The sequence below is a fragment of the Bufo bufo genome, chromosome 11 (genome assembly GCF_905171765.1).
Source record: "Bufo bufo chromosome 11, aBufBuf1.1, whole genome shotgun sequence".
NCBI lineage: Eukaryota > Metazoa > Chordata > Amphibia > Anura > Bufonidae > Bufo > Bufo bufo.
The window spans coordinates 64729302-64752959 of record NC_053399.1 but is presented as its reverse complement, the minus strand read 5'-3'; the positions used below and the strand labels follow the sequence as shown (position 1 = coordinate 64752959).

General features: G+C 45.9%; 1 protein-coding gene across 1 annotated transcript in view; it reads right to left on the bottom strand.

Annotated features, from left to right (window-relative positions):
* The window catches only part of ARHGAP5 (Rho GTPase activating protein 5), a 127704-nt gene extending 105458 nt beyond the window's left edge, over window positions 1-22246 (bottom strand). Inside the window, exon 1 of the mRNA XM_040412796.1 lies at window positions 22053-22246. The gene's annotated coding sequence lies outside the window, so the exon portion shown is untranslated. The remainder of the gene's footprint in view (window positions 1-22052) is intronic.
* Window positions 22247-23658: the final 1412 nt, after the last annotated feature.

Below are 23658 nucleotides of genomic sequence, written 5' to 3'. Positions count from 1 at the left end.
ACAGGACTCCTCTCAGGGACAGGACTCCTCTCAGGGACAGGACTCCTCTCAGGGACAGGACTCCTCTCAGGGACAGGACTCCTCTCAGGGACAGGACTCCTCTCAGGGACAGGACTCCTCTCAGGGACAGGACTCCTCTCAGGGACAGGACTCCTCTCAGGGACAGGACTCCTCTCAGGGACAGGACTCCTCTCAGGGACAGGACTCCTCTCAGGGACAGGACTCCTCTCAGGGACAGGACTCCTCTCAGGGACAGGACTCCTCTCAGGGACAGGACTCCTCTCAGGGACAGGACTCCTCTCAGGGACAGGACTCCTCTCAGGGACAGGACTCCTCTCAGGGACAGGACTCCTCTCAGGGACAGGACTCCTCTCAGGGACAGGACTCCTCTCAGGGACAGGACTCCTCTCAGGGACAGGACTCCTCTCAGGGACAGGACTCCTCTCAGGGACAGGACTCCTCTCAGGGACAGGACTCCTCTCAGGGACAGGACTCCTCTCAGGGACAGGACTCCTCTCAGGGACAGGACTCCTCTCAGGGACAGGACTCCTCTCAGGGACAGGACTCCTCTCAGGGACAGGACTCCTCTCAGGGACAGGACTCCTCTCAGGGACAGGACTCCTCTCAGGGACAGGACTCCTCTCAGGGACAGGACTCCTCTCAGGGACAGGACTCCTCTCAGGGACAGGACTCCTCTCAGGGACAGGACTCCTCTCAGGGACAGGACTCCTCTCAGGGACAGGACTCCTCTCAGGGACAGGACTCCTCTCAGGGACAGGACTCCTCTCAGGGACAGGACTCCTCTCAGGGACAGGACTCCTCTCAGGGACAGGACTCCTCTCAGGGACAGGACTCCTCTCAGGGACAGGACTCCTCTCAGGGACAGGACTCCTCTCAGGTTACTTTGCATATGTATCAAATCGTTGTTTTTTTTTTACACAATAAAAGCACTGATAGCTATGGGCACTGGGTATTGCGGATGTACTAGCGGCCATCTAGCAACACATGTCCTCAGCTCTATACACAAAATTCCGGTGACTGGTTGCCTTTACGTGCACCATATACACACCAACCCTACAAATCTGTTGTATGGAGGGCATGTAACAAATCCCAATGACTTGTAATTGGGTCTGATGGTTCTGCCAAGATGTCATGCTGCACTATTTTTTTTCCCATCAAAAAGAACAGAATCTGCAACAGAACCAACACATGTGACCAGGACCTAAGAAATTTTCAGCGTGAAATATTGCTAAACGTAATTAAAACTATAAGAAAAATCACATACCACACAATCCAGCCTCACATGTTACATGCCAACCTTGCCAGCCAGGGTGGATAAAAATCAATGATTTTTTAAAAAAATATTTAAAAAAAACGGATTTTTTTAATATAAAATGCTTTTTGAGGAAAATATATTACCATCCAAAGTTTATTCCATCATGAAATAAAGATTAGTTTTTTAATTATGTAGAATAAGGCTGTACGTGGACTCCCATATTGTTGAATGGATTAGGCAGTGGCTGAGGGACAGTTGTAGTCAATGGAGTATATTCAGACCATGGTCTTGTTACCAGTGGGGTACCTCAGGGATCTGTTCTGGGACCCTTATTGTTTAATATATATTGCAGAAGGCCTCGATGGTAAGGTGTGTCTTTTTTCTGATGACACAGATTTGTAACAGGGTTGATGTTCCTGGAGGGATACACCGAATCGAATGGAAAAGGATTTAGGAAAACTAGAGGAATGGTCAAAAATCTGGCAACTAAAATTTAATGTTGATAAGTGCAAGATCATGCACCTGGGGCGTAAAAACCCAAGAGCAGAATATAAAATCAGTGATACAGTCCTAACCTCCGTATCTGAGGAAAGGGATTTAGGGGTCATTATTTCAGAAGACTTAAAGGTAGGCAGACAATGTCATAGATCAGCAGGAAATGCTAGCAGAATGCTTGGGTGTATAGGGAGAGGCATTACCAGTAGAAAGAGGGAGGTGCTCATGCCGCTCTACAGAGCACTAGTGAGACCTCATTTGGAGTATTGTGCGCAGTACTGGAGACCATATCTCCAGAAATATATTGATACTTTGGAGAGAGTTCAGAGAAGAGCTACTAAACTGGTACATGGATTGCAGGATTAAACTTACCAGGAAATATTAAAGGACCTTAACATGTATAGCTTGGAAGAAAGACGAGACAGAGGGGATATGATAGAAACATGGTGCATAAAGGGAATCAACAAGGTAAAAGAGGAGAGAATATTTAAAAGAAGAAAAACTGCTACAAGAGGACATAGTTTTAAATTAGAGGGGCAAAGGTTTAAAAGTAATATCAGGAAGTATTACTTTACTGAGAGAGTAGTGGATGCATGGAATAGCCTTCCTGCAGAAGTGGTAGCTGCAAATACAGTGAAGGAGTTCAAGCATGCATGGGATAGGCATAAGGCCATCCTTTATATAAGATAGGGCCAGGGGCTATCCATAGTATTCAGTATATTGGGCAGACTAGATGGGCCAAATGGTTCTTATCTGCCGACACATTCTATGTTTCTAATTGTGTAATTTTTTTGGTAAATAAATTCCATTAATCCATTCACAATGTCATGCTCTTCCAGAGGTTTTTGTAAGATTATTGGGCAGTTTCTCTGCCTACAAGATATTATCACAGATGCTTGGTTTACTTTTGCAGTTCTCAAAACTGAATTTGACTCAGCAGAGATCACATGCCTCTTCTTCACAGCAAAAATGTTATAACATGAACAGAGTTGAGAAAAATACCTTAATCCGAACTTCTACAAACCTATGAATGCAGAATCAACCTAATCAAACTAATATGAAAAGTTGTTTAAACCGTCATCTACTTGCATATTATAAGTTATACCAGCGAGAATTAGTCTTTATGTAGAAAACCATGATTTAAATAGTGATTTAAATCAAATCCACCCTGTTGCCAGCACTAACTAGGACCAATAGTTACAGATTTAACCAGAAATCCATAAAATCCGTTTTCTGGCTTTTCACTGTACAACAATGCAGACCCAACTGGATGGGTTCTCCCAGCAATACTGCAAATCTGCCCCTTATCTACTGCCCTTATGAGGGAAAGCCGCAATGTCGGGAATAAGCCAATTGTCCCGTTAATTACCAATATTTGTCGAGTTCTTTTAAGAGACCATAAATTATCTTTAATCGCCGTATACAACTAAAATAAAATCAGTGATAAAGTCAGAGTAGCTCTCCATAGAACTGTACAAACCTTAAAAGGTTATTTAAAAGCCTTCACAGAATAACTTTATTGGCCTATTAAAATTAAAAGCGCTGAACTCGGAATTTATTACTTAGACCTTTAGGAACAAGGAAAAGATCGATAGAATTTAAAATGCAGATGTTAAATATGGAGGATACGGTGCAATGAGGGTCATTTTATGGTGAATTTTTCCTATAAAAGACACTATCATTATATACTACATTATCACCGAATTCAAGTGCTGTAGAGAGTAAGGCCTCTTTCACACGAGCGTAACAGATTGTGTCCGGATGCGATCAGGTTGCGTTCAGTGAAACTCGCACCATTTTGCAAGCAAGTTCAGTCAGTTTTGTCTACGATTGCGTTCAGTTTTTTCTGCGCGAGTGCAATGCGTTTTGAGGAGTTTTTCACGCGCGTGATTAAATAAAAAATAAATAAATAAATAAATAAAACACACACTGAAGGTTTACAAACAACATCTCCTAGCAAACATCAGTGAAAAACACACTGCATTGCACTTGCTTCCGGATGCAATGCGTTTTCACTGAAGCCCCGTTCACTTCTATGGGGCCAGGGTTGCGCAAAAAACACAGAATATAGAACATGCTGCAATTTTCACACAACGCAGAAATAATGCGTGAAAATGAATGAAATGAATGGGTCAGGATTCAGTGCGGGTGCTATGTATTCATGTCACGCATTATATAATAAATACAACCAGGATAAACCCCTCTGGACAGCAGCGGGGTGGTGCTATGGGGTGTGTACTGGTGTCGCCAGGCTGGCATCTCTCTCCCTCAGCCAATCAGAAGAGAGATTATAGAAACACTGGCGCTAGACTGCACGCTATAGTGCCACCCCCACAAGGTCAGCACTGGGATGTGTTCGAGACTACAAGGCAATCAGATAAAGGTTTTATTCCATTTTGTCATTTATCTTCTATGCCAAACAGCAGGAACAAAGAAAACAAAATCTTTTCTATAATTTCCTACAGGGAACTATTAAACTATTAACACTTGTTACACATGAGATAAGGACATCATTTTATTGGATTACAGGTAACACTGTGCTATGCTCAGGATATCCCTAGACGGCTGCTTTACACAAACTAAGGCCTCATACACACGACCGTTGTTTTATTCCGTGTCCGTTGTGCCGTTTTTCGTGATTTTCTGCGGACCCATTGACTTTCAATGGGTCAGTTGAAAACTCAGCTAATGCACCGTTTGTCATCCGCGTCCGTGATTCCAGTCCGTCAAAAAAATATAACATGTCCTATTATTTTCTCAGAAAACGGTTCGCGGACCCATTCAAGTAAATGGGACCGCTAAAAAAACACGGAGGCACACAAGATTGTCATCCGCATCCGTTTATTTCCTATCATTTGCATGGCAAACCTGTCTTAGATTTTTTTTTACTTTCCTTTATGTCTGGTGATCCTCCAAAAATAAAGGATTATTTTATAACTATTAGCCCCATAAGGGCCTCATACATGGGATCTTTTGATCCCCTCTCGTATTCACCCTAAGGCCTCTTTCACACGACCGTTCCCCCCCCCCCCCCCCCATTTACAGCCGTTTCTTGCGTTCTGTATACGGAACCATTAATTTCAATGGTTCCGCAAAAAAAAACTGAATGTACGCCATATGCATTCCGTTTCCGTATTTCCGTTCTGTTGAAAGATAGAACATATCCTATTATTGCCTGCAAATCACGTTCCGTGGCTCTATTCAAGTCAAAAAACAGAACACATACGGAAATGCATCCGTATATCTTCCGGATCTGTTCCGTTTTTGCGGAACCATCTATTGAAAATTTTATGTCCAGCCCAATTTTTTCTATGTAATTACTGTCTATGCCATACGGAAAAAACCGATCCGTGAAAAACAGACCGCAAAACACTGAAAAAGCCATACGGCCGTGTGAAAGAGGCCTAATAGAGATCTATTAGGGTGAATAGGATTTTTACTTCCTCCATTCTGAGCTATGCCTCGTGCATAGCTCAGCATAGAGAATGCAATGGAAGGCCTGGATCGCTTCAGAAGCGTCCAGGCTGCCATGGCAACCAATCGGGGAACCGCATCCCTCTGCCTTCACTCAAAGGTGCCACGATTAGCATTGATCGCAGCACTTGAAAAGGTTAAATGACGGGGGCAGCGCGATTGCTGCTTCCTGTCAGTGCGGCCGGGTGGCGGCCGTATGATACAGCCGGCACACAGTCTGTACGGAGCAGGGTCACAGCAGAGGCCCGCTCCATACACCCGCTGGCCCATAACGACATATATATGGCAATATGGGTTAAGGAATTCAGCAATTTAGATTTCAAGGGCTCATGAAATATGTTGACTGCACGTGTAGATGTCAATGTCTAGTAACACCTCCTGGCTACTCCAGCTTTAGTCGTTGCCTCTGCCTCACATCTTCGGTTAGTCTATCAATTAAAATGCTGACCACCTGCCCTACAAACTGTACAGCGCATGTCTGGAATCTGAATTCCACAAACAAGGCTAACATTATGTCCCTGGCTCCTGACGAAGTCTTGGGGTCTGCCTAGCATGTTAAGCAGGAACGTGGCCATGATCAGTAGGTGTCTGTCATACATCCACAGCATTCATGATCTAGGATTCTTATTTCCTTAAATATACTAAAATACATAGATTTTAATACATTTTAAGGAAAACTGGTCAGAAGGGGTATAAAACAAAGGGGGTCCCTCCACCAATGCCCCACTGCTACAGGTTGACTACCTTGTCCAGGGTCAACATACCAACAATGCCAGAAAAAGGCCCGCTCAGCAAATCCCTAGACAGAGGATAGGTCAGTTACCAAAAAAAAAAAAAACTTTTTGCGTTTTTTTTGTTAATAACAGAAAAAAAAACTAAACACAACATGCTTCAAGAACAGAATGTGTACAGCTGGATTCACATATGTGCTTTGTGTTGCGGCACCGTATCCGCACATGTGTGAACCCAGCCTAAACAGCCCCACCCAACCTGCGCCAACTATGGAAAACTATACATGGAGTTTTATACAGCAGCTTCAAATTATCCAGAGTCGCATAAATATAAAAACCACATCTCATGCTCCAGCAGGTATTTACTGTATAGCTACAGGATATGTTGTTAATAAAGGGGTTATTGTGATTAAACCCTTAAAGGGAAACGGTCATCAATTTTATGCTGTCCATACTAACGGCAGCATAAAGCAGAGACAGGCGAGTTGATTTCAGCGGTCTGTCATTTATAAGTTAAAAGTGGTCGCCGAGAACTGACATGAGCTGAGGCTCCGATGCACAGACTGACGGCAGAACCCGCTGTTTTCCGTGGAGCCGGTGGACAATGTTGTGTGGGGAGCTCCCTACTAATTGTATTTGGAATGTTCTTGTAGGTGTTGATTTTGTGCTGTTAGTTATGTTTATTAGGCCTCATGCACACGACTGTAGTTCGGGTCCGCATCAGAGCCGCAGTTTTTGCGGCTCGGCCGCGGACCCATTCACTTCAATGGGGCCGCAAAAGATGCGGACAGCACTCCGTGTGCTGTCCGCAACCTTTGCTCCGTTCCGTGGCCCTGCAAAATAAAATATAGCATGTCCTATTCTTGTCCGTTTTGCAGACAAGAATAGGCATTTCTACACTGGGCCGCCCATTCTGTTCCGCAAATTGCAGGAGGCATACGGGCAGCTTCTGTTTTTTGCAGATCCGCAGTTTGCAGACCGCAAAAAAAACAGCAGTCGTGTGCATGAGGCCTTACATGTTGACAGATTTTTTTAAATGCAATCATGTTAACGTGATTGGACGTTTTGACTATTTAAAGGGAACCTGTCACCGGGATTTTGGGTATAGAGCTGAGGACATGGGCTGCTAGATGGCCGCTAGCACATCACAATAACCAGTCCCCATAGCTCTGTGTGCTTTTTTTGTGTATAAAAACAGATTTGATACAGATGCAAATTAACATAAGTCATATCTTATTTGTGTGTCCAGAGAAGAGTCATATTTTCAAGCTCTGACTCCTCTATGGGGACTGGATATTGTGGATGTGCTAGTGGCCATATAGCAACCCATGTCCTCAGCTCTATACCCAAAATCCCAGTGACAGATTCCCTTTAAATCCGCAGTATCTTTACTGTGCATGCTTGAGGAAGTCGGCATGATCACACGCAAAGTTGCAACGTTTTAGGGAACACACGACTACCTCTACACCTTGGACTGAAGATGCTCTGAGTCATGGACTGATATTTATTCAGATTCTGCACTTAGGTCATATGTAACATATGTGGTTATTTGTAAAATAGCAGACAAGTCTGTCAGACATAAATCAAATGTACTTTACATTGTGTCCTGTGGTCTATGCACAGGCCCCTACTCTACCCCAACATATGATGTCGGGGGAGAGAAGGACGGTGCCTTGAATTTCAATGCACAATCCTTTTGTTCTCCTAGGAGATAAGCCACCTCCAGAATTCACTATAAGAAGCTTTCTTCCCTCCCCCCACTGAAAACACATACAAGATAGGTTGAGCAGAGATTGCATGTGTATGGAGGAGTCAGGAGAGATGGATAGCACTGCAGTGACCAGGTACGGCCAGTACACAGGGTGCGGAGCTGTGGTGCCCCAGCGCTATATACCGTTTACTTCTGGAGCCTGCCGCTGCCGATAACAGCTGGTATGTCAGGTGTGGAGCCCCCACCGCTGTGATACTAATGACCTATCCCAGTGATGGATAACCTTCAGCACACCAGGTGTGGTGAAACTACAACTCCCAGTATACTCCATTCACTTCTATGGAGTTCTGAGAACAACCAAGTGTGCATCTTAGGAGTTGTAGATTTACCACGGCTGGAGTGCCGGAGGATAGCCATCTCAGACCTATCCTATAGAAAGGTCATCAACATGTTAGTCCCGGAAAACCCTTTCACTTTAAAGGTGGACACACACATTAACCGCTTAAGGACTTATGACCTACCGGTACGGCATGTTTCCCGAGTCCTTAAGGACCCATGACGTACCGGTACGTCATAACTTGATAACTAGATTGCGGCGGGGGTTAATACGAACAGGACCTGCGGTTTGTGGCGGTGCCATCGGGTCCCCATAGGGCTGTAGGGGGGACCCGATGGCATGGAAGGCAGCGCGATTCCTAAGGAAGGCATCGCGCTGCCTTCCGGTGACGAGTCTGTGAGATCCAGCCCCCTGGATCTCACAGGCCGGAAGCTGTATGAGTAATACACACAGTATTACTCATACAGCCAATGCATTCCAATACAGAAGTATTGGAATGCATTGTAAAGGATTAGACCCCAAAAAGTTCAAGTCCCCAAGTGGGACAAAAAATAAAGTGAAAAAAAAAGTTTAAAAAATAAAGTTTCCCCCCCAAAAAAATACGTTTCAAGTAAAAATAAACAAAAACGTAATTTTCGCCAAATAAAGTAAAAAAAAAAAAAAAAAAAATTGGTAAGAAATAGGAGGGGGGGGGGGGGGGGGGGGAGTATACATATTAGGTATCGCAGCGTCCATATCGACCGGCTCTATAAACATATCACATGACCTAACCCCTCAGGTAAACACTGTAAAAAACTGATAAATAAACATTTTTTTGTCACCTTAAATCACAAAAAGTGTAATAGCAAGCGATCAAAAAGTCACACGCACCCCGAAATAGTGCCAATAAAACAGTCATCTCATCCTGCAAAAATCATACCCTACCCAAGGTAATCGCCCAAAAACTGAAAAAAATTATGGCTCTCAGACTATGGAAACACTAAAACATGATTTTTTTTGTTTCAAAAAAGAAATCATTGTGTAAAACTTACATAAATAAAAAAAAAAAAAAAGTATACATATTAGGTATCGCCGCATCCGTGACAACCTGGTCAATAAAAATATCACATGATCTAACCTGTCAGATGAATGTTGTAAATAAAAAATAAAAAACGGTGCAAAAAAACAGCTATTTCTTGTTATCTTGCCTCACAAAAAGTGCAATATAGAGCAACCAAAAATCATATGTACCCTAAACTAGTACCAACAATACAATACAAAAAAAAAAAACCCAATTTGGAAACTACGGGATAAGGTGACCGTTTTGTTGGTACTATTTTAGGGTACATATGATTTTTGGTTGCTCTATATTACACTTTTTGTAAGGCAAGGTAGCAAAAAATAGCTGTTTTGAGACAGTTTTTATTTTTTGTTATTTACAGTGTTCATCTAACAGTTTAGATCGTGTGATATTTTTATAGAGCAGGTTTTTACGGACGCGACAATTGTTTGTTTCAATTTTGCATAATAAAGCATTTTTGAAAAAAAATATTTTTTTAATGTCTCCATATTCTGAAAGCCATCGTTTTTTTCAATTTTGGGTGACTGTCTTATGTAGGGGCTCATTTTTTTCAGTATGAGATGACGGTTTGGTACTATTTTAGGCTGCATATGAATTTTTGACCGCTTGGTATTACACTTTGTGACGCAAGGTGACAAAAAAGTTTTTTTGACACTAAAAAAAATATATAATTTTTTACGGTGTCCATCTGACGGATTAGGTCATGTGATATTTTTATACAGCAGGCTCTTATGGAAGCGGCAATACCGAATATGTATACTTTTTATTTATTTAAGTTTTAAACAATAGCATTTTTTTATGCCTCTCATCAGCCCTTATGCCTCTCAGACCCAGATCAGCTTATTTGCCCCCATTATCAGCTTTTAAAGAGGACCTTTCACTTGTAAAAACATTGTGAACTAAGTATACAGACATGTAGAGCGGCGCCCGGGGATCTCACTGCACTTACTATTATCCCCGGGCGCCGCTCCGTTCTCCCGTTATAGGCTCCGGTACCTTTGCTCTTTAAGTTATAGTAGGCGGTGTCTTCCCTTGTCCTGTGGGCGTCTCCTTCTCCTAGGCTGTAGTGCTGGCCAATCACAGCGCAGAGCTCACAGCCTGGGAGGTTTTTTTCTCCCATGGCCCACGAGCAGCTCAGCGAGTAAAAGGGTCTGAGCTCGATACCAAGCACAGCCGCTATATAATGTACGACGCTGAGCTTGGTGAGCCGAGAAAAGCCGCGACACTACTCAGTGTCGCCAGAGGATAGGCCGTCAGCTAATAAATATCGGAAAAAACCCCATTAAGGAGCTACCCTGATAAGATAAAAGCCAGAGCAGCAAGTAAAAAATTGCAAAAAATAAAATAGGTACTTCAACCTATCCAAAATGTACATTTTGGGTGTAAATCATAAGCTTTCCTCTACAAGCAACCTGTTAAACAACCAAAATTATCAAGACAGGAAACTCCTTCATTAAACTAGAAGCATAATGAGAGCCTTATTTTCTCTATAAACCTAGGTCATTAACGGGGCAGCCTTACGCACAAAAAATAACTTCCCAAACTGGATAATCCCAGTGAGAATAGTGCTGAGGGAAACCTTGGATTTCCTGGGTTTAAAGGGATTCTGTCGGCTGGATTTTAGTACCAGAGCTTTTGACATCACCACGTCAGTCTCCTCGGTTTGTTTTAAAATATACCAGTATTACTGCCATCTGGGTTGTCATTTTTATTTTATTTTTTTTAACAAAAAGAAACAAAAAAAATTTGCTTTAATATGCTAATTACCTCATCAACGTGCCCAAGGGGCTGTCCCTCTGGCCGTTGGTGCCCAGCCGCGCCCATTCTCTAGGAGCCCAGCACTGCCCCCTGCTAATTATTCACTCCTCATCTCCTCTCGTGCACCAGCTGTCTGCACACTCCGCTCGCGGGCGCTGACCAGTGGATCCAGGGCGCATGCGCGAGATTACGTGAATAATTAGCGGTGCTTGGCTCCTAGAGAATGGGCGCGGCTGGGCACCAACGGCCAGAGGGACGTGGTGATGTCAATAGCTCTGGTACTAAAATCCAGCTGACAGAATCCCTTTAAACAGATTTGAAGTTTAGTAAAACGCAAGTGAATGGGATAGTACAAAACCAGTGTCACACATGCAACGCATGGCACCCACACTGAATTCTGACCCATTCATTTCTGCATTGCGCGAGAATCGCAGCATGTTCTATATTCTGCGTTTTTCCCGCAGCCCTGGCCCCATAGAAGTGAATAGGGCTTCAGTGAAAAACGCATTGCATCCGGATGTAACCAGAATGTGTCTTGGTGCAATGCGTTTTTCACTGATGGTTGCTGGGAGATGTTGTTTGTAAACCTTCAGTTTTTTTTCACTTGCGTAAAAAAAAGCTTTAAAGTGCATTGCACCCGCGCTGAAAAAACTGAACAAAGGAACACAATCACAGACAAAACTGACTGAACTTGCTTGCAAAATGGTGCGAGTTTCACTGAACGCAACCGGAGCCAATCCGTATTGTTCGTGTGAAAGAGGCCTTAGCTGTCCGCATGAAAGATGTGATTACCCGATGAACCTTCATTCACTGAGTAATCGGCGGCACCTTTAGGCCCCTTTCACACGGGCGTTGCGGGAAAATGTGCAGGTGCGTTGCGGGAACACACGCGATTTTTCCGTGGGAGTGCAAAACATTGTAATGCGTTTTGCACTTGCGTGAGAAAAATCGTGCGTGTTTGGTACCTAAACCCGAACTTCTTCACAGAAGTTCGGGCTTGGGATCGGTGTTCTGTAGATTGTATTTTCCCTTATAACATGGTTATAAGGGAAAATAATAGCATTCTGAATACAGAGTGCATAGTAAAACAGCACTGGAGGGGTTAAGAAAAATTAAAAATAATTTAACTCACCGACTTCTCGTCTGTCTCCTTTGTTGAACAGGACCTGTGGTGAGCATTAATTACAGGAACAGGACCTGTGATGACGTCACTCCAGTCATCACATGATCTTTTACCATGGTAAAAGATCATGTGATGACCAGAGTGACGTCATCACAGGTCCTGTTCAACAAAGGAGACAGACGAGAAGCCGGGCTTTGCGATCAAGTGGACTAAGGTTAGTTAAATTTAATTTAATTTTTTTTTAACCCCTCCAGCGCTATTTTACTATGCATTCTGTATTCAGAATGCTATTATTTTCCCTTATAACCATGTTATAAGGGAAAATAATAATGATCGGGTCTCCATCCCAATCATCTCCTAGCAACCATGCGTGAAAATCGCACCGCATTCGCACTTTCTTGCGGATGCTTGCGATTTTCACGCAACCCCATTCATTTCTATGGGGCCTGCTTTGCGTGAAAAACGCACAGAGGAGCATGCTGCGATTTTCACGCAACGCACAAGTGATGCGTGAAAATCACTGCTCATGTGAACAGCCCCATAGAAATGAATGGGTCGGTATTCAGTGCGGGTGCAATGCGTTCAACTCACGCATCGCATCCGCGCGGAATACTCGCCCGTGTGAAAGGGGCCTTACACTGCCAGATAATCACTAACGAGCATTCCTATGAACGCAGTTAGCAATTATCTGGCCAAGAATCAGCCCAGGTAAAACTGCCTTTACATATCAACTTTTTGCTGATTTTTGCAAAGATTTTCAATCCTCTTAAGGCCTCATGCACACGACCGTTGTGTGCATCCGTGGCCGTTGTTCCGTTTTCCGTGATTTTCTGCGGACCCATTATTGACTTTCAATGGGTCCGTTGAAAACTCGGAAAATGCACCGTTGTTCATCCGCGGCCGTGATCCGTGTTTCCTGTCCGTCCAAAAAATATGACCTGTCCTATTTTTTTGACGGACAACGGTTCACGGACCCATTCAAGTCTATGGGTCCGTGAAAAAACACGGATGCACACAAGATTGACATCCGCGTCCGTGGCCGTAGGCTACTTTCACACAGACGGATCCGCAGATTCATCTGCATAAAAGCTTTTTCAGAGCTGAGTTTTCACTTCGTGAAAACTCATATCCGACAGTATATTCTAACACAGAGGCGTTCCCATAGTGATGGGGACGCTTCAAGTTAGAATATACTACGAACTGTGTACATGACTGCCCCCTGCTGCCTGGCAGCACCCGATCTCTTACAGGGGGTTGTGATCCGCAAAATTAACCCCTCAGGTGCGGCACCTGAGGGGTTAATTGTGCGGATCATAGCCCCCTGTAAGAGATCAGGTGCTGCAAGGCAGGAGGGGGCACACCCCCCTCCCTCCCCTGTATTACATTCATTGGTGGCCAGTGCAGACTTTTCACTTACCAGTAGGAGGAGCGCCCGGCCGGCCACAGACAGAGCAGGTAAGTATAATGCTTCTAAAATTGCTAAGTAACCATGGCAGCCAGGACTGCAGTAGCATCCTGGTTGCCATGGTTACCGATCGGAGTCCCAGCGATTAAACTGGGACTCCGATCGGAACTCTCCGCTGCCACCAATGATGGGCATCTACACCTGGTGCCGGCCCAGACTTAACATAGAGGCGTTCCCATGGTGATGGGGACGCTTCAAGTTAAAATATACCATTGGATTGGAGAAAACTCAGATCCAATGATATAATAGGGACTCCTGACTTTACATTGGAAGTCAATGTGGGACGGATCCGTTTGCAATTGCACCATATTGTGTCAACGTCAAACGGATCCGTCCCAATTAACTTGCATTGTAAGACAGGACGGATCCGTTTGGCTCCGCACGGCCAGGCGGACACCAAAACGACTTTTTCCTTCATGTCCGTGGATCCTCCAAAAATCAAGGAAGACCCACGGAAGAAAAAACGGACACGGATCACGGACCCCGTTTTCGCAGACCGCAAAAAAAAAAAGTTGTGTGCATGAGGCCTAATGCTACTGATAACTAGTGCAGACAGAAGACGTCAGCGGTTCCTAAAGTAGTCTATCTGCTCTTGCGAACTTAGGATCCCAGCTACACAGGAGGTATGTGGCCTAAACATTTAGTCAGTGTATGTGTGCAGACTGAGCGACAGTATCAACGAAGGGAAAACAAGGCACTAAGTAAGCTATCCCAACCAGTGACCGTGGCACCAAACGTAAAACCCAAATTAACGTGCAGCGAAATTCCTAATTTCATGACCAATCTGACAGCGCTCACAAAAAGTGATGTTTTATATGGATACAGATAACACATGGAGCCCATAGGAACCAGATTTTATATTTCTACTGCAGTTCTCAAACGCTAGTGCTGATCAGCATGCTTGGCCCAACTGCAGTTCGGCTCGAGCATCTCGATGCTCGGCACATGGCGGAATTTGGCCGAATACTGCATGTGCTCTAGCGTAATGCAAGTCTCCTCCCCGCACGTTTGTTGGCTGCTACGGCGCCAATAAACGTGCAGGTAAGTACTGCCCACAGTAATGCCGTAGCCATGTTGGTTACTGGCATCACAGTGATGACATGTGTTCAGCTCAGTGTTAGTCAGGGAGAGCTGTACTGAAGAAGGGAAAGATAGTGTAGGGCGTGAATTATTTTTTTCTTTAAGTTGAAAAACTTGTCAGAGACCCAAAAGTCCTTTTAAGGACTATTGTTGTGTGTGGCAGCAGCAATATCTATTTTTAGCGCATCCTGCGCTAAATAGCGTGCAATAGTTAGGCAGCGGGAGACAGCGACATTATCTGCGCTACATCGCCTGTGTAAAGTGTGCGCATCCAAAAAATATATGTCACATCCAGTGTACTTTTTCCGTAGACTGCGTCCGCTGCGGACAGCGACATTACCTGGGGTATACCTCCTGTGTAACGTTTCCACATCCCAAATACCTCTGACATTCCCTGTAATTTTATATTAGCTGCTGGTGACATCAGCGACATTATCTGCGGTTTATCTCCTGTGTGACGTTTCCACATCACAAATCACATTTTTGCGCATACACATACAAATCCTACGCTACTGTACGTGTGACATACTTTCAAGCATAACATGCAATATGAAGAAGGCGAGAAATAAGGGACAGGGAAGTGGCCGTGATGCAGATGGTGCACACAGAGGCCGTAGCCCTGGGCGCATTGAAATCATCCATGATACCTAGCTTCATGTCCCAGTTTGCAGGGTGGCGCAGGACAATGCTCTCGAAGTCAGACCAGTGCGACCAGGTGGTCTGTTGGATTGCAACAGATAATGCTTCCAGTCTGTTAAGAACCACCCTGTCTTCCACAAAGTCCAGTCAGTCTCAGTAGCCAGGAGTCTGCTCAACCCAATCCTCACCCTGATCCTCCTTCCTCCCACCATGGAGAGTCTTGCCAAACAACTGATCCCACACTCTGATATTCCGAGGAGCTCTTTTCAGCGCCATTCCTTCATTTGGGCCTCTCGACATGCCCGCTTGAAGAGGGACATGAGATTTTGTGCCCTAAATCCCAAACTCTTGAGCATCAACAGTCACAAGAAGATGACGATGGGGAACGGCAATTAGTGTCTCAAGAGGTTGATGAAGAGGATGAGACAAGGTTGTCAATAACTGAGGTGGTTGTTAGGTCAACAAGTCAGGAGGATGAGCAGAGTGAGGAATTGGAAGAGTAGGTGGTGGACGATTAAGTCACTGACCCAACCTGGGAAGGTGGCAAGCCAAGCGAGGACAGCAGTACAGAGGGGGAGAGATCCACAGCACCGCAACAGGCTGGAGGAGGCAGTGGGGTGGCAAGAGGGAGAAGGCGGGCCACATCAAACAGGCCCGCAACTGTACACGGGAGCACACCCTTGCAGAAATCTCCCTTGCCAAGGAGTAGGTATTCCGCAGTCTGGCGCTTTTTTGAGGAAAGTGCAGACGACAAAAGAATTGTAATTTGCAAACTGTGCCATACAAAAATGAGCAGGGACGTGAACACTAGCAACCTCCCCGCCACCAGCATGATCTGCCACTTGGCATCAAAGCACCGTAATAGGTGGGCCGAAAGCCTGTGTCCACAATCTATGTCTGCGGGTCACACCACTGCCTCCTCTTCCCCTGTGTTACGTGCTGGCCAATCCCCTGTCGAGGGCGCAGGCCCAGATGCCTCCCGCCCTGCACCTTCACAAGCACCATCAGTGACACATCCACTTCCGTGCCCCAGCGCAGCGTACAAATGTCCTTACCCCAGGCATTTGAACGCAAGCGCAAATACCCAGCGACCCACCCACAGGCCATAGCACTAAATGCACAACTTCCCAAATTACTGGCACTGAAAATGTAGCCATTTAGGCTTGTGGACACTGAGGCCTTCCGCAGCCTGATGTCGGTGGCCATAACTCGTTACGCAGTCCCAAGACACCACTATTTTTTCACGGTGTGCCGTGCCCGCCTTACACCAGCATGTGCCCCGTAACATCACCCGTGCCATGACCAACGCAGTTACTAGGAAGGTCTACTTAACCACTGTCACATGGACAAGTGCATTCGGCCAGGGACGCTACATTTCCCTGACGGCACACTGGGTGAATGTTGTGGAGGCCGGGAGCGAGTCATACCCTGGGATGGCACAGGTGCTACCGACGCCAAGGTTTGCGGGCCCTAATTCCATCAGGGTTTCCACCACACCTACATTAGTGGCTCCAACCCCCACTTCTCCTCCACTTCCATTCCACCCCAGAATTATCTTCTTGCAGCACCAATCAGTCGGTAGCTGGAAGCAGTGTAGCACTGCAGTGGGGAAGCGGCAACAGGCCGTGCTTAAGCTGATCTGCTTAGGTGACAAACAGCACACCGCCGCAGAGCTGTGGCAGGGGATAAGAGACCAATCCTAATGTTGTAGAGGGTCAGCTCACCTGCAGGCTCTCGCATGTAATGTTTTTGAGGGTCAACAGCTAGCTAAGCAGCAGGCATTCGCCCATAATTTTTTCAATGGTCAGCTCAGCAGCAGGCACTCGCCCGTAATGTTTTAGAGGGTCACCAGCAGGCATTCGCCCATAATTTTTTCAATGGTCAGCTCAGCAGCAGGCACTCGCCCCTAATGTTTTAGAGAGTCAGCTCTGCAGCAGACCCTCACCCCTAATGTTTTAGATGGTCAGCTCAGCAGTAGGCCCTCGCCCGTAATGTTTTAGAGGGTCATCAGCAGGCCATCAATCATAATTTTTCAAGGGTGTATGATCAGCAAGTTGAACCCAACGTTTTCAGCCAGAATGGCTGACCATCTAATGTCTATGGGTACCTCCCATCAATCCCCCAATCAGTGGGAATAAGGCTCCTTTCACACTGCTGTTCCCAGTTTCGGCAGAGAACAGCCTGCCTGAGCTCTCTGGACCCAGCAATGATGGATGTTATTGGCATGTCCGCCAGCCCCGATGACTATAATGGGGTCTGGCGGAGATCCAGCCAGATAAAAAAAAAAAAAAAATCGCTACGAACAGATTAACATCGGGAATGTTGGATTTCAACTGTCCAATCCTTTAATTCTCAAGGAGATAAGCCACTGCCAGGGGATACGGCCATGGCCTCCTGCCCTCTTCCTACTTAAAACACATGTATGCCCTACCCTTACAGACAAGAGTTAGTGGTGGTGCCCCCATAAAAGTGACTGCACTTGCTTCACTGCCATGCTTTCAAATGCTGATCAGTAGGAAAAACACCTCTTCTGCAGACAATGCTCCCTGGGGGGGAAAAAGGGATCCAGAGTAGATCTCCTCCAGGAAGAAGGAAACCCGTCTCTGCCACCTAATGGGGGGGTAGTTACCCTATGAGTCAATGTCTGAACTTTTAATAAAGACTTGAAACATGACTAAGGTTATAAGCCAAACATTCTTCACACATGACCACGCTGCTCCTCCTCTATGAGAAGGCATATTAGCCATCAGGGTGTGTGCGCACCACTGGTCAGAGCTCACAATCCATAAGCATTAGGAAATGGTGTGGAGATAAAGCAGGAGAATAGCATGGTAGCCCTACATCGTGACCTCAGTCTACATTACAGGTCCACATACCAGTCAGAAAACAGTGCAATACTGGAAACAGTCCATCAGGGAATACGAGGGAAAGAGATGCCCAAAAAAATGAAGTTTAGCAACCATAAATACATCCCATGGTTTCAATTAACCATTAGTGGAAACATTTTCAAACACATCAGGAGAAAACCTAAAAAGGTTAAGCTCCATTAGTGAAGGCCTGGCTGCTTGTGACCTGACCAGCCCGGAGCTATGTAATAAGTAACACAGTGACTACAATCACGTGATGAACGGAACTGGAGTGTTGGGTTCATGAAGTGGAATAGGATTCAGAAGTAGCAGAAGATGCTGCATATAGGACACATCTACACAAGGGCAGACTGGTCACCACAACTAGACATTTTACAGGGCTTCCATGATGTATACGCCATGAGGAATAAAATAAGTTTACCCATGGGCTTACATACACAGACCTACCCTCTGCCATTGCTTAGCAACAGGCCAAGCTCCGGAAACGCACCCAATCTGTGTGACATCGCCATTACAGACAGATTCTCCGAGCACAGTGAGAACGACAATACTAATGAAGGCCAACACCAGGGCCCAAAAACAAGCGTGACCACATGAAGATAATCAGGACGCTAGAAAACCTCTCATTAGGGAGTGGAAAGGGCCTGGAATGGGGAATTCCAATCTTCACCTCATAACATCTGAATTCCCCTGAACTTTGATCCTCATTTCACAATATACAGTATATGGCCACAACTTTCTAGTTTTCATTTGAAAAAATATATACCTGCATTGTTAACCCCAAGAGTGCTGGGTTGTGAGGTCATATCCTGATGGTAACATTAGAAAACCAGCGTTTTATTACAATTTATATTTTCACAACCTTTCGGCATTGGAGGAGGAAACCGCAACCAAAGCTATAACTTTCACTAGTTCACCATGACTAACCCGTTGCAGTGGCAAACGCGAAGAAAATCTAAAAAAAAAGTCAATAATATGTGAACAGTAGTGTGGATACAAGGGGAGACGTGCTGCTGAAAGGCCCTCATGAAGCTTTCTGGCGTCGCTTCGGACCTGCGGCAGCCAACCGCACAATGAATAGGTAACAAGTCATGATCACTCATTCTTTCCGGGCAATGGAAGATGTTTCCAGGGGTTCTCTGCTCTGGTTAATAAAGTAGGGGACCCCCTTAATAAAGTCTATCTGATGTCTCTGGCACCTGCTGTTGTACTTCTTTCCATAGTTTAACAGGCATGTTTATGAGGGTGACCAAGGAAAAACTGCTGTCGGCTAGCTATCATTGCATCCGTTGTCCTTTATCATCAGGATGAATGTAAAAAATGAAATCAGACGACATATGGTACATGGTAATCTCTAACAAAGCTAGAACCAGCCCTGTACCTCACATGGATCCAGAGATCCCCCATTCATTGCTCTGCTAGATTTCTTTCAAGCTGACATCTTAGGGGGCGAGCACTGTCCGGGGGCATGTCCTTTCTGCTGCAGCTGGGGGCAGTTGAGGGAAGGAACTAAGCATGTGCTTCCATCTCAGTGAGCAGGACAGCAAAATTAGAAAGAGAGCAAACAGCAGGTGGCGCTACACAATTATTTCAGTGAATAACTCAGTGGCTATACTACATTTGGAATTACACACAATTACAGCAGTATTCAGATGCTGGTTTGAAAGACGTAAATATTTTTCGTGGGACAATCATTTTACGGGATGGGAAAGAAGCAATTGGCATAAAAAAAATTGACAGAACTGAGCAGTCCGCCAGATCCTCTACTTCACCGCCCAATCTCTATTGACTGCAGTGAGCTCCAGCAGCGATTCATTTGATTTGCGGCTAGACAAAAACCGTTGCACGCACTGTTTTTGTTTCATCACCTGCATTTGCGCCGGATCACCAAATCGGAGATGTGAACGCAGCCTTAGGCTAGTTTCACACTAGCAGCAAGGAACTCCGGCAGTCTGTGAACAGCCTGGCAGATTCGTGCTGGCGCTAGTACACCCCCCCCCATTGACTATAATGGGGGCGGGCCGGAGTTGTCAGCGCAGTGACGTGAGCGCAGGTCCTGCTGAATGAAGATGTAAGATTTCTATCTTCATTCAGCAGGACTTGCGCTGATGTCACCGCCCTCACCACATGATGAGCGCGATTACGTCAAAGGTCCTTTTGCGGGTCCTGAAAGAAGAAGCAAAAAGACGATGCCGGCTGCGCTATCAATTGGATGAGGCGAGTATATTTTTTCGCCCCTGAATACACATTTTAGTAAGCACTCTGTATTCAGAATGCTATTATTTTCCTTTATAACCATGTTAGAAGGGAAAATAATAAAATGAATAGAGCACCGAATGCCAACCCGAACTTCAGTCAAGAAGTCCGGGTACCACATTGAGTTTTTTTCTCACGTGCGTGCAAAACGCATTGCACTCGCACGGAAAAAACTGAACATCGGAACGCAATCGCAGTCAAAGCTGGTGCAATTGCGTGCCTACTCGTGCGGTTTTCCCGCAATGCACACGCAGCGCATCCAGAGCAAATCTGGGACGGCCGTGTGAAAGCGGCCTAAGATGGGCTTATGTACAGACTTCGTAGCCTCATATACTTCTCTGGAGTCATGGGAGTCCTTTGCAGCATGTGCTATATGCAAATACACACTGCCAATCGTAAGGCGCTAGAAAACCGCAACACACTACTACAGAAAATCCAACATTGCTAGATTTTTGGCACAGGTGCACGCCACTTTAGACCACAATGCAGGGTACCTGCGACTTTTCGGTGTCTTGGTTTCTTTAACAGCCCTATAATAGCCGCACAAATATTTCTGGCCCCACCACTTTTCTGCGACTTGCTGTCGTGGAGCCCCAGCCTAAGGCCTCCTGCACATTACTTTGTTTTCAGGTCCGCAAAATGCGGACACAACCCAGGTGCATCCTGTAAAAAAATAAATAAAAGCGTATTCTTGTCTGCAAAACAGACAATTGGACAGGTTCATTGAATTCTGCCCCTTGCTTCGGACAGTGCTGTCTGGTTTTTTGCGGACCCTGCCGTGTGCATTAGTCCTAAAGGTGGTCCTTGAAGCTCTCCGCCGGGTGCTGCCCTCATACAACCGTTATAAGGAGACGTCTACTCTACGCCTGGAAAGGTGCAAAGCTGGGCACAAAGGAAAAGGGAATTGTAATGAATGTACCTGAGCAGAGGACGCACTTCTCTATGAATATCGGACAGTGGACCCCCAGAAATAAAACCAAACTGGGCCCCAACAACGTCTGACTTCCTACAACTCCACCACTGATGGTTGGGGATGTAAAGCCATACTTACAATGTAGTCATTTCATGTAGTAAACCAAAGGACAAAGCAAAAACTAATACAGAAAAAAACCTGCAATAAAACCTGCGGCGGCGTCTCCTTTAGACTACGCACAGGCCATGAAATAGTTACTGTCCCACAAACGCTGGATTCGGCTTAATTCCTTCACTGTCAGACATCCCTACAATGACTCGCAAAGCCATCTGGCAGCAGAGGGGATTAGAGCGAGGCTTTCCATAGCCTCAGCCCCAAAAAGGATGCCCTCCAAGGTGCACAAAGTCAGGGAGCTGGGCATGGAGGGGCTGCCCAATCCCTGGAGGAAGTACTCCATCAATCTGTGCCGCTCACTGCCAGTGAACTCCAGTCACCTGGGATCACATTTGAGGGTCGCCCTGGTCCTGCCCAGACACATCTGCGGCTCCTCTCCTGAGGGTGCTGGGTCACCTCAGCCCATGTCCTCCATCTCCAACCCTCTGCCCCATGGACATGACGGCCCCTAGGCTGCTGCCCATAGAGGTGGAGGATACTTGGATAGCGGCGGTCACAGCTCCCCGATAATATCCCCCACCCCCATACAAATCTGTGATCGGGCTCCACTAACTTCCTGGGAGCCATTACCGGGCCGATCTCACAGTCAGCACGACCCTCCTATCAGTGATGTCCGCCACCGGCAAGGTCCTGACAGCCCCGGCCTGCCTCCCTCCGGATCCCCGGCCAGCTCAGAGCCCGCTTTCTCCTCACCTGTCTAGTGGCCACATATCCGCCCCATCTCCTCGCTGCTGCGGCTGCTCTTATCTCGGGACTCGCCGCTCTCCTTCCCTCTCCAGCCGCCGATCCCTCCGTGCAGCTCCTGCTCTATACAGTAATGGCGGCGCAGCGACACCCCCCCTTCCCCAGGCCCGATGGAAGCGTCGCGAACGCGGACATGTGGACGCGCATTCCCCGAAAAGCCTCAAGTTCGCTGACGTCATCCACATCATCAACGTCATCACAGGGAACAGTGCTCCTCCACGTCAGACCACGCCCCTACCATTCCCCGCTTAGCTTTCCTGGCTCCGCCCTTTCACGTACTTGGACCACACGCCTTTTCGAGTCCCCGCCCTCTCCTGCTACCACAAAGCACTCTGGGACATGTAGTTTTGCAGGCATTAGCGCAAAAAACAGGAGGATGCGGTGTTCATGCTATGCTCTCGGGTTGCTCTTTACGTTTTTTTATTACGATGTAATGAATGCATATTAATCGTGCGGTAGTTTAGTACTTACAGCACAAACACATGTATAATGAAACCTCGATGCTGACGTGAAGGTGAAGTATTTTTCACACGCATAACTTCTGGGTGGGCAGAGGTGGCTTCAGCTGACTGAAACCAGGGGTGGGTCCGTCCACCCCTTGCCAAATTGCAGTGGAGGAGTGCCTTAGGTGGTCTGTCAAGATGCTGCCCTCTGCAGGTAGGGAATGGTGCTGCGTGAGGGTAGTCCTCAGCTGGCCTCATGGGTGCTGCAGGAGGGTAAATTATCCGAACAAATCTACTATGAACTCCTATTCCCAGTGAAAATGTGACATAAATTGTGCCGTGTGAACAGCGACAATTGCCTGCTCGCATAGGTGTGCGCACGGGGTGTGCCGGGTGTCCCTGGGCACACCCTAATCACGCCTCAAAATTCTGTCAGGGGGTTATATTACCCCCTGTATATTTTACCCTGATACCCCTCAGTTATATTACCCCCTGTACAATCGTGGCCAAAAGTTTTGAGAATGACACACATATTAGTTTTCACAAAGTTTGCTGCTAAACTGCTTTTAGATCTTTGTTTCAGTTGTTTCTGTGATGTAGTGAAATATAATTACACGCACTTCATACGTTTCAAAGGCTTTTATCGACAATTACATGACATTTATGCAAAGAGTCAGTATTTGCTGTGTTGGCCCTTCTTTTTCAGGACCTCTGCAATTCGACTGGGCATGCTCTCAATCAACTTCTGGGCCAATTCCTGACTGATAGCAACCCATTCTTTCATAATCACTTCTTGGAGTTTGTCAGAATTAGTGGGTTTTTGTTTGTCCACCCGCCTCTTGAGGATTGACCACAAGTTCTCAATGGGATTAAAGGGCTTCTGTCACCCCACTAAAGTAATTTTTTTTTTTTGGGCTAGTTAAATTACTTATATTGCGATATATGAATATATAATGGTCTTACTTACTTTGATTCAGCAGATTCTTCTAAAAACGAAGTTTTATAATATGTAAATTAGGTCTCTACCAGCAAGTAGGGCGGCTACTTGCTGATAGCAGCTGCAGAAAACCGCCCCCTCGTCGTGTTGATTGACAGGGCCAGCCGGGATCTCC